The 18,199-nt window shown below is 46.1% G+C and overlaps 1 protein-coding gene across 1 annotated transcript in view; it reads left to right on the top strand.

Moving 5' to 3' along the window:
* The first annotated feature begins 319 nt into the window (after positions 1 to 319).
* Positions 320 to 18,199, top strand: part of slc31a1 (solute carrier family 31 member 1) — a 79,830-nt gene continuing 61,950 nt past the window's right edge. The window contains exon 1 of the mRNA XM_056290762.1: positions 320 to 658. The gene's annotated coding sequence lies outside the window, so the exon portion shown is untranslated. The remainder of the gene's footprint in view (positions 659 to 18,199) is intronic.

Genomic DNA, 18,199 nt, shown 5'->3' with positions numbered 1-18,199 from the left:
ATATTTTTTTTAAATTCTTCTCCTTTTGTTTTGTATATGTACCCTGACATGAACAGTTTTTGTTTGTTCATAATGTAATTACATGTGTTTTGTACAGTAAATGAAACGAAAATCTTTAAAAAGACAAAGACGAAGAAGAAAAAAAAGTTTATTTTGAAGAAAAAAATATTATTCTTTCATATTTTTTGAATTGTTCTCCTTTTGTTTTGTATGTGTACTCTGACATGAACTGTTTTTGCTTGTTCATAATGTAATGTATATGTGTTTTGTACAATAAAAGAAAACAACAAAAAGACGAAGAAGAAGAAGAAGAAGAAGGCGAAGAAGAAGAGAAAGAGGAGGCAGAGGAAGACGAAGAACGTCGCAAGTGGCTAAAGCAGAAGTTAAAGAGTCGCAAAAGATTCATTTGATGGTTTTTGTTTATTAGAGTTGATGAGATTCTTATCACGCCATAAACTACTATGTTTTGAAGCAGCAGGAAGTGGAATTAAATGTCCGTCGCCGCCGCCGGATATTTCCCGAGTCAAGCTGCGGCGTTGGTTGTGTGGCGTGGTGCGTTAGCATCCAGGTTAGCGGCCAGTGACCTCTGACGGGACGAGCAGAGCTGCAACTTGGCACCAGCAGTCGCGGCTCCTTCTGGCCCAACTCTCCAGCTCCGGTATGTCCTCTCGCCATGCCTTTAGTCGTTTACAGTTAAGCATTGCCTGCGTCTGAAACGGAAATAATGATAATACCAATATGGTGATTTTCCCTTTTCTGTCTCTGGCAGCGTTAGCCTTTAGCTGGCTAAGCAGGGCTAGCCAAGCAGAGCTAGCCAATCAGCGCTAGCCCAGCAGCGCTAGCCCAGCAGCGCTAGCCAATCAGCGCTAGCCCAGCAGCGCTAGCCCAGCAGCGCTAGCCTGTACAGCTGAGGTGGCGGTGGCGGAGACCAGAAGTACCTCTGTTTAGTTTCATTTCAGACGGTTAACACACATTTTATCAGAAGAAAGCAACATATCTCGCACATATCGATGAAGCATTGAGAAAACAAAAAGAAAAACTACCTAACAAAAAACAAACAAATATAACGTAAAATAAATGAAGTAGAAATAAGGACGCAGCTGAATGACAATAAGCTAACTTTAAATTTTTCAAAATATTGTAAACATTCGTTGTTTTGATAGACTTGTTTAGTGAGGAGGAAATCGTTGCCATGTATTGATCAATTTCCTTCATAAATATAAACAATGTAGTTTATTTTTTGTTAAAAGTTTTTACATTTATGAATGTGGAATTTGGTGACAAGAAAAATAAGGAACAATGTATTATCGTCTTGTCACTAAAATCACAACAACCAAATATAATATTTCTATAGTCTACTACCACTATTGGCTGCTCTCGTTAGGGGGCGCCACAACAGAGCATACGTTTCCATGTCTTCCGGTCCTCTGCGTGTTCCTCTGTCACACCAGCCACCTGCATGCATGACCTCCCTCATCACACCCGTAAACCTCCTCTTTGGTCTTCCTCGTTTCCTCCCCCCTGGCAGCTCCATGTTCAGCATCCTTCTAAGATAAGATACGATAAGACACTTTATTGTCATTGTGTGCACACAACGACATTTCGTTTGGTGACTCTCAGACCAGCAACATTAGACAAGGTAAATGATTTAAAAAAAAACAAGATAAAAATAAGGACAAACAACATCTGGTATAAACAAATGAGGTAGTAAAAATAAGTGAGGTAGCAAAATTATGACGAGACAATAAAAGATAGCTGCTTTTAAAGCTCAAAATAGTGGAAGGGGTTATTGCACACAGTTGTTCATATTGCAGCGGCTTTAGTAGCAGTTAGTCCTCAGCAGCTTTCGGCAGGTGTGTGTGTGTGTGTGTGTGTGTGTGTGTGTGTTGAGTCTTATCTTTTGCTCCTTTATGTGTGTGTGTGTGTGTGTGTGTGTGTGAGTGAGTGTGTGGAGGGGGACAATGGAGGCTACAGCTCTGTTAGTCTGGGTTTTGAAGGTGCAGTATATTTTCCCCGATGGCAAGGGAACAAACAGATAGTGACCTGGGTGTGTTGTGTCTTTGCTGATGTTGCTGGCTTTCCTCTGTAGGCGGCCAGCATACACAGCATCAAGGTCCGGGAGCACAACTCCCACAATCCTCTGCTGTCTTTACCACCCGGGCTAAGTCCTTCCTATTCTGTGTTGTGCAGCTGGCATACCAGACTGTGACACATTGACAGAGGATGCTTTCTAAGTTGACCAGCAGCTGAGAAGGGAGACTGGCTTGTTTAAGTTTCCTGAGGAAAAAAAAGCCTCTGTTATGCTTTCTTCACCAGGTGGGAGGTGTTGAATGACCATGTGAGTTCTTTGATTATGTGGATTCCCAGGAATTTGATGTTATACACAATATGCACCTCTTCACCATTTATTTGCAGTGGGGGTGGGGTGGTCTTCCTGGATTTCCTGAAGTCCACAATGATCTCCTTTGTTTTACTGGTGTTCAGGACCAGGTTATTGTCTGAACACCACCCAGCCAAATGCTGGACCTCCTCTCTGTAGTGTGTCTCCTCATTGTTGATATGAGTCCCACTATAGTGGTGTCCTCAGCAAACTTCACTATACACGTGCATCTCAAAAAAAATAGAATATTGTGGAAAAGTTCATTATTTTCCGTAATTTAATTCAAAAAGTGAAACTTGCATATATTCTAGATTCATTACACATAAAGTGAAATATGTCAAGCCTTTTTTGTTTTAATCTTGATGATTACGGCTTACAGCTCATGAAAATCAAAAATCCAGTATCTCAAAATATTAGAATATTACAGAAGACCGATCAAAAAAAGGATTTATAATACAAAAATGTCGACCTTCTGAAAAGTGTGTTCATTTATGCACTCAATACTTGGTCGGGGCTCCTTTTGCATGAATTACTGCATCAATGCGGCGTGGCATGGAGGTATCCGCCCTTTGCACTGCTGAGGTGTTATGGAAGCCCAGGTTGCTTTGATAGCAGCCTTCATCTCGTCTGCATTGTTGGATCTGGTGTCTCTCATCTTCCTCTTGACAATACCCCATAAGCCACAGAAGGTTATTGCTGAAAGGGCTGGCTGTTCGCAGAGTGCTGTAGCAAAGCATATCCATGGAAAGTTGACTGGAAGGGAAAATTGTGGTAGGAAAAGGTGCTTGCTTACTTACTTGCTTAAGGTTGTCCGTTGTGTCCGAATATGACAATCCTTCCTCTGTCACTTGTGAGTCTTCTTATGGCTGTAAAGCCCAATCCGCGATCCACACTGTTTGCCACAGACAGAACAGGTGAGAGCACTGACTGGGGGTGTAGGTGTGGCACTGGCTTCATGTTTCTTTAGTCGTCTCCTGGTCCATCGATCACCTCGGTCCTTCTCAAGCTTTTGCACCCCTTGTTGACAGAGCTGCCGCCAGATGGAGCGTTGGGCGGCAGTGTCCTCCAGCTGGCTCGGGTTCAGGCCGCACTTTTTTATGATGGCCTTCAGTTGGTATTTGTACCATTTTTCTGGCCCCCTGCCAAGGGGTGGCCACGATGTAGCTGACCATACAGCACTTTACGCGGTAAGCGCTCCTTTGGCATCCTGATGACGTGACTGAGCCAGCGAAGTTGGTGCTGGGTGACGGTAGCCTCCATGCGGATGCAGTTGGTCTTGCGGAGTATTTCAGTATGGGGCACTCGGTTACGCCAGGTTATCCTCAGGATGCAATGTAGGCATCTGATGTGGAAGGCCTAAAGCATCCTGAGGTGGTGGCTGTACAGGGTCCACGCCTCACAGCTGTAGAGGAGAGTCGTGATGATAACTGCTAAGTAACAGAAATGTTGGTGTTGAGGTTGAGGTCTTTGTTTTGAAAAACCCTTCTCCTAAGTCTGCCAAAAGAGGAGGACGCTTGTTTAATCCGGTTTTTTATCTTCCTGTCGATGGTGCAGTCATCAGAGAGGAAGATGCCCAGATATTTGAAGGATTCCACTGTTGCAAGTGGTTTGTCGGAGATGGTGAAGGTTGGTGAATGAGATGGAGGAGTAGATGCCCACTGGCATACTACTTCAGTCTTTGCCAGGTTTATAGAGAGCCTCAGCCTACCATACGCTCTTGCAGCAGCTGCAAGGGTATCTTGCAGTGGCTCCGATGTGTGGGCCACAGCTGCACAGTCATCTGCGTACTGTAGCTCGATGATGTGCTCAGATGTAATTTTTGTGACCGCTTGGAGCCTATGGATGTTAAATAGATTTCCATCTAGTCTGAAGTCCACACTAACCCCACCGTCCTTCCTGATTTCCTCGTGGAGCAGCAATGTCACACACAGGAGGAAGATGTTTAGAAGAACTGGCGCAAGGATGCACCCTTGACATACCCCGGTGCACACCCTGAAGGGCTCGGATTCCTGGCCTCCAATGGTCACACGTGCCATCATCCTCACATGAAATTGTTCAAGGATGTTGACAAACTTTCATGGGCAGCCAAACTTCAGGAGGATGTTCCATAGGATGTCCCTGTTGACTGTGTCGAAAGCCTTGGACAGGTCGATGAAGGCTATGAAGAGGTCTGGTGTTGCTCCGTACACTTCTCTTGGAGTTGCCGTGCTGTGAACACCATGTCCGCAGTACTCCTATTCCTCCTGAACTCACACTGTGACTCAGGCAACAGTTCCTTTGAGATGTTTTTTACCAGCCTGTGTAACATGAGTTTGGCCAGGACTTTTCCAGCAACAGCCAGTAGTGAAATGCCACGGCTGTTGCCACAGAGGGACTTGTCTCCTTTGCCTTTATATATGGAGATGATGTTAGCATCCCTCCACTGCTGAGGGACGGTTTCGTTGTTCCATATGTGTGAGATGAACAGGAAAAGTGCAGAGGTAGCCTCCCTGTTTAAAATTCTCTGCAGGGACACTGTCAGGGCCAGGGGTCTTGTTATTTTTCAGCGATCTAACTGCACAATGAACCTCTTCAAAGGTTAGTGGAAAGTCAAGGTCTTGGATGGTGGGGCGGACAGGTAGTTCATCCAAGACTGATGGATCTGTTGGGGAGGGCTGGTTCAAAAGGGTCTCAAAATGTTCTGCCCATCTTTTTGTGGTGAGTTTCTGATCCTTTATGAGGGTGGTACCATCATCAGACTTCAGGGGGAGACAGAACAGTTTCTTGGGCCGTAGATGGTTTTCACTGCATCATAAAAGGTGTGCATATCGTTTCTGTTGGCATGGAATTGTATTTAATTTGCCTTCGATATCCACCACTCATTCTGGAGGGCACGCAATTTTGATTGCAACTCTCTCCTGGATGCTTGCTGTTGTTGCCGGAGTGTAGCTGATATGGGATTGTTGAGGACAGCACTGTGTGCTTTATGCATGCCTTTGAGTTTGGTAGTTATTGCGCCTATGTTGTCATTGAACCAGTCCTGGTGCTTTCTGCACTTGTAACCGATGGATTGGGATGCTGCCTCGTAGAGTCTGGAGCTCACGGAAGACAATTTCCCATCAATGGAATCACCTGTGCTCAAGAGAAGCTCAATGTCTTCCAGGTTTTCAGCCAGAGAGAGGCGGAGATTGTTCTGGACCTCAGCCTTTTCTAGCCGGGTACAGTCAAGCTTCTTCTTTGCTGACCTTTGGAGACAAACAGCGGGGCGTACCTCCACCTGGAGCCTGGTCATGATGAGCTGGTGATCTGTCCAGCACTCAGCACCTCTCATTGCATGAGTGAGTAAGACGTCCTTTATATCAGTGCGTCTCACATGATGTAGTCCAACAGGTGCCAATGTTTGGAGTGTGGGTGCATCCAGGATGTGTTGTGCTTATTTTTTAATTGGAAAAGGGTGTTTGTGATGGTCAAGCCATGCTCAGCACAGAGGCTTAGCAGGCGCAGTCAATTAGCATTGACTTTCCCAATGCCATGCCCACCAATGACACCACTCCACACCTTGTTGTCTTTCCCCACTCGGGCATTGAAATCGCCCAGCAAAAATATCTTGTCCTCCTTGGGTATATGATGGAGAGCCTCATCTAGTGACTGATAGAAGTGGTCCTTTACGTCATCCTCTGATGGTAGCGTTGGTGCATAGGCACCTAGGAGGGTGGCATAGCGTTTCTTGGCCAGAGGGATCCTGAGTGACATGAGCCTTTCACTTATGCCAGTTGGTGTTTCAGTAAGTCTTGGTAGGAGGCTGTTTTTTATTGCAAATCCCACACCATGCTGATGTTGTCCTCCTGCAAGGTATCCCTTCCAGAAGAAGGTGTAGGTGTCCTTCTTCAGGGAGCCTTCATCCAGGAACCTGGTTTTGCTGAGTGCAGCGATGTCAACATTGTAGCGGTTGAGTTCCGCTGCACTGAGTGCAGTCCTTCGCTGAGGTCTTTCGGCATTAACATCCAGCAGAGTTCTTATGTTCCATGTTGCCATTTTAAAAGGGATTATTTTCTTTTGTTTATTTCGACCGCAGAATGGAATGTCCCGATAGGTGCGGTAGCCTATCCAGGATGTTCTTAGTGGGCAATGTTTAGACCACCTTTTCTTGGCCCCTCCCCAGTTGGGGTGAGCAGTGTAGCTCCTAAATAGGGCTGCTCAGACACACGGGTCTGCCGAGAGCAGCTGCCACTCAAACCCAGCTGTTGGCGACCATGAATAGCCCTGTGCCGCTGGCGTGCATGGATCTGATTAGGAGCTTCTAGTGCATTCATACCTGCTCTCGTCACCAGACACCCCATCGCTGCCAGACTTTGATCCATATTCCGGTTGCTGGTCTCACCGATGCAGAGGTGGATACCTGCGCAAAGAGATTATTTAGAGTGCCATTGGGAGTGCGCATGTCCCAGCAGCACTTCTTCACTGTGAGATGGTGGGATCCGGTGGCAAGGGGAGCCCAAGACGACCAGCACTCTTCCACAGCTGCAGGAGGCTGCTGGAGCTCCAGTTTGTCGGAGGACCGCCTATCGTGCACCGCCATGCATGTTGCTTTTCTCTCAGGGTGTGCTCCCCTAGCCTTTGTCATCCTAGACTTACCTACAAGGCAGCGGGACAGTGGTTGGTCAATGCCATGGCGTGTCCACTTCACATGGGCCTGCGCATTAGACCTCTGGGGACCACTGTAGCTCCGAGATCCCCTACATTTTAGCCAGGGACCGCAAGATACCCAGTTACCGTGTGTGGCCACGAGGAGGCACTGCAGGAGTCTTGGTGGTAGAGAGGCTGTGTAGCGGCAGGGGAGACTTATGCACTCGGCTCCTCTTTTCACCCCCGCAAAGAGGGCTAGTCGGCGGCAGTAGCTGAAAGCAGAAAGTAGCAAGCAGAACCAGCATGCAGCATGCACTAAGTACAAGCACTACTACCCTAGTACTACGCATCACACACGCCCTGTGTACTGCACACACATACAGAAAAGGTGCACAAGCAACAGGGATGACCGCAGCCTTGAGAAGATTGTCAAGCAAAGCCGATTCAAGAACTTGGGGGAGCTTCGCTGAGGCTGGAGTCAGTGTATCAAGAGCCACCGCGCACAGACGTGCCCAGGAACTGGGCTACAAGTGTCGCATTCCTAATGTCAAGTCACTCCTGAACCAAAGACAACGTCAGAAGCGTCTTACCTGGGCTAAAGTGAAAAAGAACTGGACCGTTGGTCAGTGGTCCAAAGTCCTCTTTTCAGATGAAAGTAAATGTTGCATTTCATTTGGAAATCAAAGTCCCAGAGTCTGGAAGAGTGGAGAGGCACAGAATCCAAGTTGCTTGAAGTCTAGTGGGAAGTTTCCACAGTCAGTGATGATTTGGGGTGCCATGTCATCTGCTGGTGTGGGTCCACTGTGCTTCATCAAGCCCAGAGTCATGCAGCCATCTACCAGGAAATTTTAGAGCACATCATGCTTCTGTCTGCTGACAAGCTTTATGGAGATGCTGATTTCATTTTCCAGCAGGACTTGGCACCTGCCCACAGTGCCAAAACTACCATGGTATTACTGTGCTTGATTGGCCAGCCAACGTGCCTGACCTGAACCATTGTCAAGAGGAAGATGAGAGACACCAGACCCAACAATGCAGACGATATGAAGTCCACTATCAAAGCAACCTGGGCTTCCATAACACCTCAGCAGTGCCACATGCTGATTGCCTCCATGCCATGCTGCATTGATGCAGTAATTCGTGCAAAAGGAGCCCTGACCAAGTATTGAGTGCATAAATGAACATACTTTTCAGAAGGTCGACATTTCTGTATTATAAATCCTTTTTTTTGATTGGTCTTCTGTAATATTCTAATTTGAGATACTGGATATTTGATTTTCATGAGCTGTAAGCCGTAATCATCAAGATTAAAACAAAAAAGGCTTGACATATTTCACTTTATGTGTAATGAATCTAGAATATGTGAAAGTTTCACTTTTTGAATTAAATTACGGAAAATAATGAACTTTTCCACAATATTCTTAATTTTTGGAGATGCACCTGTATAGATCTACTTCTACTTCTGGCTGCTCCCGTGAGGGGTCGCCACAGCGGATCATCCGTTTCCATTTCTTTGTATAGATATATACAGCTAACCTCAGGACACACACCCAAGACTGATCAACCTGTGGTGGGCCTGCCTCAGCGGAGGGTGTCTTGTGATAAAAGGCCGAAACACCTTGTGATGCTGAGGTACACAACTGACGATGTGTCCTGGTGGTGGTAATGTCACCTTGGCAGCCATCTCCAGTTTCTTGCCCACCGAAACTGTTGCAGTGCAAACACTAGGGATTTTAACAACCAGTCCTTTTTTGAATCTTGAATTAAATTACAGAAAATAATGAACTTTTCCACAATATTCTAATTTTTTGAGATGCGCCTGTAGTGTTGGAGGAGTGGATGGGGGTACAGTCGTGGGTGAAAAGGGTGAAGAGGGCTGGACTGAGCACACAGCCCTGTGGCACACCTGTGTTCAGGATGAGGGTTGAAGATGTATGGTTACCTATCTTGACATTTTGTGGTCTGTGAGTGAGAAAGTCCATAACCCATGAACAGAGTGAGGTTGTTAATCCTAGGTTGCTGAGTTTGTGTACCAGTTTATGGGGGATTATCGTATTGAAAGCGAAGCAGAAGTCAATAAAAAGCATCCTGACATACGTATGTGTTTGGATGCTCCAGGTGGGACAGGGCTATATGAAGTGTAATTGAGACTGCGTCCTCTGTAGATCTGTTCTCCCGATAGGCAAAAGGCTTTCGTTCATTCTGCACCTTTAACCTGGAATATGTTGCAGAATGACTGGAAATTTACAGAGTTAATCTCACTGAGCCGTTTTAAATCCAAATTGAGAGTACTTGAAGCTGATTTAACAACATGTACTTGTTTTTTATAATCTGCTTGTAATTTACTTTTTTTCTAATTTTTTTGTCTTTTGTTTGTGTTTTCAAATGTGCAACTGTGCTGCTTATCTTGGCCAGGTCTCCCTTGAAAAAGAGGTTTGTAATCTCAACGGGATCCTCCTGGTTAAATAAAGGTTAAATAAATAAAAAATAAATAAATTGGTGGCTGTCCAGATCTGTGGTGATGATGTCTTTGATGGAGAGAGTATGATCCTCTCAAAGCACTTCATAATAATTGGGGTCAGGGCAACTGGGCAATAGTCATTGAGGCAGTTGACTGCTGTCTTCTTGGGTACAGGTACAATGATGGTGGATTTAAGGCAGGTGGGGATTACAGCCTGTTGTAAGGAGAGATTGAAGATGACGGTGAACACCCCTGTTAGTTGGTCAGCTCAGGTCTTCGGTGTGCGGCCCGACACTGTCTGGTACTGCCGCTTTGGAGATATTGATTCTCCTCAGACTGGATTTCACCTGATGGTGCTGTAGGACAAGTGCATACTCCTCCATGGGAAAGGTCATTTGGGCCCTCACTCTGCTCTTTGTCGGAGTGTGTTGCTGGGTTGGAAGTATACCGGGATGCGATGTTTGTGGAAAATTCTCCTGAGTTTCTTGGAGACCCCAGAAACATACGGGATGACTGTGCTCTTCCTTCTGTTCCTCTTCTCCTCGTCGCTCACCTGGTTGGTCTTTTTGGAACGTGTTGCAGTTTTCACAAAGGTCCAACTGGGGTAGCTGCAGGTTTTTAAAGCTCCCCTCAGGTGTTTATGTTCTTCTCGTTGGGCCTGAGTGCTGCTGGGCACATTATCAGCTCTGTGTTGCAAAGTTCTGATGACCCTCAGTTTGTGTTCCAGCGGGTGGTGTGAGTCGAAAAGTAGATATTGGTCTGTGTGAGTAGGTTTCCTGTAAACCCCAATGTGGAGGCTCCTGTCTTCCCCAATGTGGACGTCACAGTCCAAGAAGGGCAAACTGTTGTTCTTTACGTCTTCCCTTGTGAACTTAATGTTCTTGTCTACTGAGTTGATGTGTTTGGTAAACGCTTGCACCTCTTGTGTTTGGATTTTGACCCATGTGCTGTCCACATATCTGAACCAGTGGCTCGGAGGTGTTCCTCTGAAGGAGTTCAGGGCTCTGTGTTCTACCTCTTCCATATATAAGTTGGCCACAATGTGTTCCGTTTTGTGTGGGATGTTCTGTCTTTTGTCTCCAGGTAAGTATATCTGCTTGGCTAGTGTTGCTGGTCCGTCGCTGTAAGTTTTGAAACTTCCTTGTCTGCCTTTCTTTGGTTTTGTGGTGTTGAGATAGTTGGGCTTTCTTGGTGAAATCAGTAATCCTCTCCAAGACTGGACCAGGCAAGTGGGACGTTATTTGCTGGAGTAGTTGGTCAGATTTCTCCTTCAGCCCTTCAATAGTGAAATGGACCTGTCTCACTCTTTCATTCAGGAGTTGATGCCTTCTCTATGCTTCTGTCTGCTCTATGTCCTTTCATTGTGGTACACAGGCGCAGGCTAGTGGGTATGAGCCTGTTTTGTCTGCATCTCAGATTGAATCGCAAGTGGTTTCTGTAGTCTGCAATTTTCCGAGCCATCCTTTCATATTCCCTCACCATTTTAAGGGTGTCAGACCCAAATTGTTCCGCAACATGTCTGTGAATGTTCTCATTCATCCAGGTCATGGTTATCCAAAGGAGTTGAATCAAGTGCAACTGGACTTGGTGTATATCCGTGAAGACGTTTCACCTGTCATCCAAGAGGCTTCCTCAGTTTGTGCCCATCTGACTAGACCAAGCTAGTCACAAAGAGCCACGCATATCAATAGCTCTAACAACGACTCCTAGAGGATAAATTCTGAGTCTCATCACCAGCCAGTCAGACTAGCTTGGTCTAGTCAGAAAGACACGAACCGAGGAAGCCTCTTGGATGAGAGGTGAAACGTCTTCATGGATATATACCAAGTCCAGTTGCACTTGATTCAACTCCTTTGGACATTCAGAACTACATATTTTTACATATAGTGGGTTTTGTTTTCCATAAAAATGTCTTAGCATCATATCAATATATTTACATATTGAATTGTATCAATGACTGAGCAGCATAGGTTAGACAAGATGTACCTTCTGCCTTAGTGATCAGAACTCTGCCCTTCAACGACAAGTCTCTTTGTAACCAGTGGTTGAGAACCTTTTAGGTCTTTTCAATAATTAGATTAAAGTTTGAAGTGCTTCTGGATTTCCTTGCTTAAGTGATTTGGACCACAAGATTTGTAACAGAGTTTCTCACAGGAATATTAGAAACTGATGTCTCTGCATGTCCTTTCTCGACACATCCATAAACCTCCTCTTCGGCCTTCCTCTTTTCCTCTTCCCCGGCAGCTCCATATTCAGCATTGTTCACCATCACCTCTCTTGCTGGATTATGGCTGGATTAAGGACCAGGCATGCAGGGTGAGTGCCCCGGGGCCCCGGACCACGAGGGGCCCCAAAAGGTCAGGGGTCTTGTGTTTGCGTATAGTAGGGATCCCCAGTCATACCCTACAAGGGACGTTTGTTCCAACCCTGTGTTGCAATGCAGGGCCAAAACTAGTCTCTATTGATGCGGGGGCCCCAAGCTACAGTCTTTACTGATGTGGGGCCCCAAGCTACAAAGTCTTTATTGATGCTGGGGCTCTAAGCTACAGTTGCTGTTGATGCGGGGTCCAAGCTACAAAGTCTCTAGTGATGCAGCGGCCCCAAGCTACAGTCTTTACTGATGCGGGGCCCCAAGCTACAAAGTCTTTATCGATGCGGGGGCTCCAAGCTACAGTTGCTGTTGATGTGGGGTCCAAGCTACAAAGTCTTGATTGATGTGGGGCCCCAAGCTACAAAGTCTCTATTGATGCTGAGGACCGAAGCTACAGTCTCTACTGATGCAGGGCCCCAAGCTTCATTGTTTCATTGTGTATAGTTAAACAAATGTGCCAGCTAGAATGCCCATACTGAAAAATAATTAAACAGATAGTTTTACTAAAATATGCCCATATTTCACTAATTATTTGCTCTGAAATTCCTGTTGGTAAGCCGTTGTAAGTGGGAACAAGGTTTCGCAATATGTTTGCGATACTGTGAGCTGCTATTCTAATCTCTGTTTATTTTGTGATTCAAAATTTTGTTGTACTTTGTAGTCGCCATCCGAATCCCATGCAGATTGGTATAGTGTTGACTACCATGTTGGATATTTGCATTAGTTTTACATTTAACAATGGGACGCAGCGTTCAAGTCAGGTAACTGTGAAGCCTACAGCACAGCCAGATCCAACCTCAAAAAGGGCATCAGAACAGCCAAACATAAATATTCCCTACAAATAGAGGGCTACTTTCACAATAACTCTGATCCCTGGCGAATGTGGCAAGGCATTCAGTCTATCACAGACTACAAAAGCTCTAATCGCGGTCCCACCGTCCATGATGCCTCCCTGCCAGACAAGCTAAATCATTTCTATGCCCGCTTCGACAAGGACAATACTGACCCAGCCACAAAAATCCCCAGCCACCCAGAAAACCAGGTGCTCACTCTATCAGTTGCAGAGGTCAGACAATCACTGCGCAGAGTGAACACCCAGAAGGCTGCCGGACCGGACGGCATACCGGGTTGGGTCTACAGGGAATATGCCGACCAGCTGGCTGGTGTCTTCACACCTGTATTTAACCTCTCACTGTCCCAATCTAAAGTCCCGGCATGCTTTAAGACCACCTCTATCATTCCTGTCTCCAAGAAACCAACATCCACATGTCTGAATGACTACCGGCCCATAGCACTCACCCCCATTGCCTTGAAGTGCTTTGAGAGACTGGTTCTGGCTCACATCAAAAACATTGTCCCCCCCCACATTCGACCCACATCAGTTCGCCTACCGTCCCAAAAGGTCTACTGAGGATGCCATTGCCACTGCCCTGCACATTGCTCTGACCCACCCTGAACTTAACAACACATACATCCGGATACTGTTTATAGATTACAGCTCTGCCTTCAACACTATCATCCCCGCCAAACTAACCACCAAACTCCTCTCCCTTGGCCTCAACCCCTCTCTCCGTAACTGAATCCTGGACTTCCTGACCAATAGACCTCAGTCTGTTAGGTTAGGTGACCACACCTCCTCCACCTTGACCCTCAGCACAGGTGCCCCTCAAGGCTGTGTTCGGAGCCCCCTCCTTTTCTCCCTCTTTACCCACGACTGCCTGCCAACTCACCCTTCAAATGTTATAGTTAATTTTGCAGATGACACCACAGTCATTGGCCGTATCACCAACAATGACGAGATGGCCTACAGAGACGAGATTGAGCACCTCCCTTCATGGTGTACAACCAACAATCTTGTCCTTAATGTGCAGAAGACAAAGGAGCTGATTGTGGACTTCAGGTGGTCTAGAAGCTGCAGCCACTCCCCCATACACATCAATGGGGTGGAAGTGGAGCTTGTTTCCAGCTTTAAGTTCCTTGGAGTCCACATCAGCGAGGACCTTTCGTGGACATTAAACACCCAGGACGTTGTGAAAAAGGCCCAACAACGCCTGCATTTCCTGAGGAGGCTGAGGAGCGCCCGTCTACCCCCCAAAATTCTCACCAACTTCTACCACTACACCATAGAGAGCATCCTGACCATCTGCATCTCAGTGTGGTACGGCAACTGCACCTCAGTAGACCAGAAAGCTCTGCAGCGGATCGTCAAGGCGGCCCAGCATATCACCGGTACCCAGCTCCCAGCCATAAAAGACATTTATCACAAACGCTGCCTTCGAAGGGGTCTGAGCATCCGCAGAGATCCCACCCACCCCAACCATGGACTGTTCTCCCCCCTGCGCTCTGGGAGGCACTACAGGAGCCTCAGAACCCGCACTACCAGGCTAGAAAAAAAGCTTCTTTCCAGGTCCGCGGTGGTGTAGCGGTCTAAGCATCGGCTTTGTGTTGATGCAGTTGCCCACTGGGGACTGGGGTTTGCGCCCCGGTCTCATCAGATCCGACTATGGCCGGACTCGATGAAACAGCAATCATTGGCAACGCTGTCTTAGGGAGGGGGGCGGAGTCGGCTTGTGTTCGTCACGTGAATGCGTCTCTGTGTGTGTCGGAAAAAACAGTGGTTCGGCCTGGAGTCGCCTTGTCACGAAAGTGGGGAGGCGGTCTCCTTCGAGACTGCCGGCCGGAGAGATGCAGTTGGAGAACGCATGCAGTACGAGGGTGGGTGTTTGAATTAAAATAGGGATCGATTGGCTACTAAATTGGGAGAAAAAAGGGAAAAATCAGAAAGAAATTTTTAAAAAAAGCTTCTTTCCACAAGCTGTTGCCCACCTGAACCTGGCTACCCACTGAATGTCTGTATATATTTTTAAATATTTTGTACTCCAGCTCTTTTTTAACTTATTTTTAGCTTTTGGTTTACATGTGTGTATATCTTATATTGTGGTTGCTGTGTTTGTCTGTGTCTGTCTTGCACTGTTTGGTGAAGCCACAGCCCTCATTTCATTTTTAACATGTGCTGCACATTGTTTTTAATGACAGTAAATTGAATTGAATTGAATTGACCTTTCCCAAAGTACCGCCCCAGAACGGTGCTTATCCAATCCTACCTTAGCAACGGTTTCTATGTGAGGGAGGTCCATCAAGCTTTCAGACAGACAGCAAAATGCTGAAACGGTGTGCCTATGGGATCTGCAGATCGGATACTAGATCTCTGAAAAGTTTGGTGGGGGTGTAATTTTCTTTACCTTCCTGAAATCCACAACGCAAGAAGTGCAATGTCAGCAATGGATTTGGCAGTATAGCAGACCCCATGGCTAGCTTAATCCACCCAAAACCAACAGCAATACCTGTCTGCTCCAAGCTAAGCTTGCTGCTAGCTATTATTTATCGCTAATATAGCAACATATTATTACTGTTACTTTTACCCACACAATGATTATTACCATTATCAACATATCAACGTATTACTGACTAACAAAATAACATTATTAATGTACCTGATGAACGTAACCAGCTTAGTCTGTGCTCAGAGATACCTCATTTAATGATAGCTAACGATAGCTAGCCTGCTAACATAGCTTTACTATGCTAGTCACAGGTTAGCCAGGTTCCACCTTTCATTTCAGAGCGTAAAGACCCGTGGGGAGGGTCGGCTGGGATGGTGTCTGGCCGGTCTGACCTCCCCATATCCGGCCTATTTTAAACGTTTCTCCCCCTCTGGGAGCTCCAGGTGGGGACCGGCCGTTTGGAAAAGTCCTCCCCCCCGCGGGGGCATCTCGTTTGCCTTATTTTGTTGAAAATACCGGTTCTGGTCCGAAGGTTAAAAAAAATCATGGGGCGGTTCCCCCGGCCCCTGGGCATGTCCCTGGCCGCCCTGCGACCCCCAGGAGCCCATACAGAACCCCCGAAAAAGCCTGGATAAAAGAACGCCATGGGGAGCCTTGGCCAAAATCAACACTATATTACGGTGATGTTGACAATGGATTATTAAAATATACCAATAACAGCTGACATATTTAACTTACCCTGCAGGGCAAGAGCACAGCTGGTCCACAATGTGTTTCAGGATTAGTTGATGGGGTTTCTCGTTCTTTGATTGCGACCGGTAAGCTTTACCCTCCATTACAGTTGCCCCCGGCAGCCCGGAGTCCACGCAAGTCAGTTTTCCTTTTAATGCATTACTGCATACTGTAACCCCCTCTTGCCTTTCACGGGACGATATTCAGGATGAATTACTCCAAAATACATCACTTGTTTTCTCTCGGAATGCGCTGATTTCTTCCTTCATGTTTTGGGGTTTTCCGGCTACTTCCTGGATGGTTCTGAAAAGCTTGATGGGCATAGCAACAGTAACTAAGGGGGGGTGGGACTTTGCGAAAGGTCAATTGAATTGAAGTTTAGTATTGTTGCGTAGCCTGTCTGACGGCTTGCTCCTATCTATCTGTCTATCTATCTATCTATCTATCTATCTATCTATCTATCTATCTATCTATCTATCTATCTATCTATCTATCTATCTATCTATCTATCTATCTATCTATCTATCTATCTATCTATCACCATTCCGCTCTCCTCCCTCTCTTTCACGCATATGGCCGGATTAACCCACATGCTCTTGCTTTGTCTTCAAACGGTCCACCCTGAGCAATCCCTCTAATATACTTTTTCCTAATCCTGTCCTTCTTCGTCACTCCCAATGAAAATCTTATCATCTTCAACTCTGCCACCACCTCCAGCTCCACCTCCTGTCTTTTCATCAGTGCCACTGTCTCCAAACCATACAACATAGCTGGTCTCACAACCATCTTGTAAACCTTCCCTTTAACTCTTGCTTGTACCCTTCTATCACAAATCACTCCTGACACTCTTCTCCACCCACCCCATGCTGCCTGCGCTCTCTTCTTCACCTCTCTTCTGCACTTCCCGTTACTTTGAACAGTTGACCTCAAGTATTTAAACTCATATGCCTTCATCACCTCTACTCCTTGCACCCTCACCATTCCGCTCTCCTCCCTCTCTTTCACGCATATGTATTTCGTCTTGCTCCTTCTGGCTTTAATTCCTCTTCTCTCCAATGCATACCTCCACCTCACTAGGCTCTCCTCAACCTGCTTACTACTCTTGCTACAGACCACAATGTCATCTGCAAACATCATAGATGTTCACTGGATGATGATGCAAAAACCAAATTAAATAATAGAAATGATCTCCCCCTCTCTTTTTCTGTCTCTGTTATTGTCTTTCATAGTCTCTCTCTCTCTCTCTCTCTCGCTGTCTATGGTAGTGAGACCAGCTATGTTATATGGTTTGGAGACAGTGTCACTGATGAAAAGACAGGAGGCAGAGCTGGAGGTGGCAGAGTTGAAAATGATAAGAATTTCTTTGGGAGTGATGAAGAAGGACAGGATTAGGAACGAGTATATTAGAGGGACAGCTCAGGTTGGACGGTTTGGAGACAAAGCAAGAGAGGCAATATTGAGATGGCTTGGACGTGTGTAGAGGAGCGATGCTGGGTATACTGGGAGAAGGATGCTGAATATGGAGCTGCCAGGGAAGAGGGAAAGAGGAAGGCCAAAGAGGAGTTGACAGAGGAAGATGCAGAGGACAGGAAGAAATGGAAATGGATGATCCGCAGTGGTGACCCCTAACGGGAGCAGCCGAAAGTAGTAGTAGTAGTAGTAGTAGTTGTAGTCTCTCATCCTGTCTATCTGCCTTTGTCTCTTGTCACATTCTCTGTCACTCTTTCTCTCTCTTTCACTTTTCCACGTCTCCATCCTAAAGTCCACGTCTTTATCTCTGTCATTAAGTTCTTCCACGTGGGTTTTATTGCTTTTTATCAATTCACTACATCCGACCCACACATCAGTTGTCAGCAAATCCTCCTCTTCTCCGTGTTGGATTAGCATTAGCAAAGTTTGTGCAGAGATTCCACATATTTCAGATTTCGGCACCGACATCACTGCAGTGTTTCAAACCACTGGACAACAGTTTTTTTCAAACGTATTGCTTCATGAAAAAAAATAGAGATGATGGACAGTATCGCGCTGAACACAACAAAAATAATTTCAGATTTGCTGTATCACATACGAATTTTGAGAAACATTCAAATAAGTTGCATTGATATAACATGTTTCATCACATAATGATGCTGGCACATTGTGTTAGTTCAACTGAGCTTCAAATGTTCTGCAGTTGATTTTGGTTTGTACTCAGCATCTGGTGCCTCTCGTGTCAGTGTCCGACAATAGTTGGCCAGCATTGATTGATCCAGTTGGTCTGATAGCTCTTTTCCATGGTCCAATGTCCTGGTGAAACCTTTCACCATGTTCCTCACTGACTGCACCAAGATCTGCAGGGAGGAAGTCCAAGTGTGAATGTAGAAAAT

This window comes from Lampris incognitus, chromosome 12 (genome assembly GCF_029633865.1).
Source record: "Lampris incognitus isolate fLamInc1 chromosome 12, fLamInc1.hap2, whole genome shotgun sequence".
Lineage (NCBI taxonomy): Eukaryota > Metazoa > Chordata > Actinopteri > Lampriformes > Lampridae > Lampris > Lampris incognitus.
The sequence above is the reverse complement of the archived record's forward strand: the minus strand, read 5'-3'. Positions and strand labels throughout refer to the sequence as shown.